Raw genomic sequence first — 3,188 nt, 5'->3', positions numbered from 1 at the left:
TCAGGTTAGTCTGACATGACTTATTTTTCAGAAATCCATGCTGACTATTGGTGATCACAGCATTCCTTTCTAGGTGCTCACAGACTGTTTGCTTAATAATCTGCTCCAGAATCTTCCCTGGTATTGATGTCAGACTGACTGGGCGGTAATTATTTGGGTCCTCTCTTTTCCCCTTTTTGAAAATAGGGACAACATTTGCCCTCCTCCAGTCTGCCGGGACTTCGCCTGTTCTCCAGGAATTCTCAAAGATGACTGCCAGTGGTTCTGAGATCACATCTGCCAGTTCTTTTAATACTCTTGGATGCAGTTCATCTGGCCCTGGAGACTTGAATACATCTAAACTAGCCAAGTATTCTTGTACTATCTCCTTAGTTATTCTGGCCTGTGTTTCCTCTGCTGAATCATTTGCTCCAAATTCTTCAGGTCGGGCATTGTTTTCTTTATCGGAGAAGACTGAGGCAAAGAAGGCATTGAGGAGTTCAGCCCTTTCTGTGTCCTCTGTTTGCATTTCACCATCTTCTCCTCTGAGTGACCCCACTGTTTCTTTGTTCTTCCTTTTGCTATGAACATAAAAGCCTTTTTTGTTGCTTTTAACCTCTCTAGCAAGCCTGAGTTCATTCTGTGCTTTAGCTTTTCTGACTTTGTGTCTACACGTGCTGGCTATTTGTTTGAATTCCTCTTTGGTGGTTTCCCCCCTTTTCCATTTTTTGTACACATCCTTTTTTAATCTTAACTCAGTTAAAAGTTCTTTAGATAGCCACCCTGGCTTCTTTAGGCACCTTCCATGTTTCCGTCTCATTGGTATTGCCTGAAGTTGTGCTTTTACTATCTCCCTCTTAACAAACTCCCAGCCATCATGAACTCCCTTTCCTTTTAGTATTACTGTCCATGGGATCTCACCCAGCACTTCCCTAAGTTTTATGAAGTCGGCTTTCTTAAAGTCAAGAAATTGAGTCCTAGTATGCTTGGCTGCTCCTTTCCGCTGTATAGTAAACTTCAGAAGAGCATGATCACTCGCGCCTAATGATCCTTCCACTTCTACCCCACTAACCAGGTCATCAACATTGGTTAGGACCAGATCTAAAATGGCTGTTCCTCTTGTTGCTTCTCCCACTTTCTGGACAATGAAGTTGTCTGCAAGGCCAGTGAGGAATCTGTTTGACCTTATGCTCTTGGCTGAGTTTGACATCCAACAAATATCCGGGTAATTGAAGTCCCCCATTACTACTATCTCCCTTCCTTTTGCATGCTTGGCCATCTGTTCCAGGAAGGCATCGTCTATGTCCTCCGTTTGGCTTGGGGATCTATAGTAAACTCCCACAATGAGGTCACTGTTATTCTTCTCTCCCTTAATTTTGACCCAAATGCTCTCACTTTGGCTTTGAGGTTCTAAATCTTGGATCTCTTCACAGGTATACACATCCCTGACATATAACGCCACTCCTCCTCCTTTCTTGTCTGGTCCGTTTCTCTGAAATAGATTGTATCCCTCCATTATTACATTCCAATCGTGGGACTTATCCCACTCTGATCCTAAAACTCCACTGCCTTACAGGATATCTTCAGGAGAAGAAAAGGCTAAGAAGTAAACTCTACAAAAATCTGGAGTAGAGTCCCTAAAATGGTTGGATAGCACCTTGAACACTTCCTTCCAGCAACTCCTGCAGCCAAGTTGGTGCCAAACATTTTGTTCTGCTTTCCTTTGGACATCAGTGAGGCCGAGAGGGCAGTTGTATCATCTGGGCAGCTCAGGACCTCCACACACACACTGCCCAGACTTGCAACCTCAGGAGTGCTGCTAATGCAATGGTTTGACTTCATCCCCGGAGGCATATCTCTTGAGACAGACGGATGCCAACAATTCCATGAACGTAGATTCTTTTTACCAATTAGGTACAACATTTTAAGCTATTTTCCCAAGTAGTAAGATACGCTGTGTTCTAAACCTAGGGCTTGTCGATCAGAAGGTTGGCGGTTTGAATCCCTGCTATGGGGTGAGCTCCCGTTGCTCAGTCCCTGCTTCTGCCAACCTAGCAGTTCGAAAGCATGTTAAGTGCAAGTAGATAAAAGGTACTGCTCCAGCGGGAAGGTAAACGACGTTTCCGTGCACTGCTCTGGTTCACCAGAAGTGGCTTTGTCATGCTGGCCGCATGACCCGGAAGCTGTCTGCGGACAAACGCCAGCTCCCTAGGTCAGTAAAGCAAGATGAGTGCTACAACCCTAGAGTCATCTGCGACTGGACCTAATGGTCAGGGGTCCCTTTACCTTTACAGTTTTGTCACATCACTTATTAAAGAGACATTTAGATGCATATTGCTTCCATTCCTGCCTCTCCTCCCAAAGCTCTGGTGTCTGGGCAGCCCAGGAGCTCCGTAATAAACATTGATTGATGCAAGCCCAGGACCTCCATACACACTGCCCAGGCTTGTGCCCCAGGGAGGTCACTTCAGTGCTGTTAATGCAGCAGTTTGACTTCACCACTGAAGGCATACTCCATTGTCTCTCAACAGACGGATGCCAGCAGTATACATAAACGTATGCTATCTACAAGTTTTATCATCAAAAACTGGTAGGAGAATGACCTGTCATTTTATTTCTAAGAAGAAATAGGGAACAGAGTTAGCAAAAGCCTTTGAATGTCATCAGGCATGGAGAGTTGTGGAAAACAACCAAAAGGTATCACCAACACATGGCTGTGGCATCTAAACACAAAGACCCAGTGAAGGTACCTCCTATCACAGATAGCAAAGGTAACCAGTGTGATGCCCTTTTTACGTTGTTGGACTACAACTCCATCATCCTTGACCATGCTGGCTGGCTTTTCTCTACTTTCAGGTTAATACAAGTTAAGTTTGTGCCCTTGTGCTTTTTAGGGCTCTCTTTCACCTTCTTGTGGTTGGATGGGAAGACAGCAAAAGCAGGGAAGTGAAGACATGGACAGGCTTCACAAAATGATAACTATAGGTGGATTTATCTGGCACTCTGGCAGTGATGAGGTAAACGAGGCTGGTAGACAATTTGTTCCTGTCACCTCTTGCACAGATAACAAAAGAAGTGGAGGTTGCAGAACTAGAAGAGATCTGGGTTACCAGGAAGGACAGAGAAAGACAGGGAAGCAGCAGCAGCAAATAAAACAGTAATTCACACTTTCAAGACATCCTGCCTAATTAACACACACTCACAGAACA

Source organism: Podarcis raffonei, chromosome 17 (assembly GCF_027172205.1).
Source record: "Podarcis raffonei isolate rPodRaf1 chromosome 17, rPodRaf1.pri, whole genome shotgun sequence".
Taxonomy (NCBI): Eukaryota; Metazoa; Chordata; class Lepidosauria; order Squamata; family Lacertidae; genus Podarcis; species Podarcis raffonei.
This window is presented reverse-complemented; position numbering follows the sequence as displayed.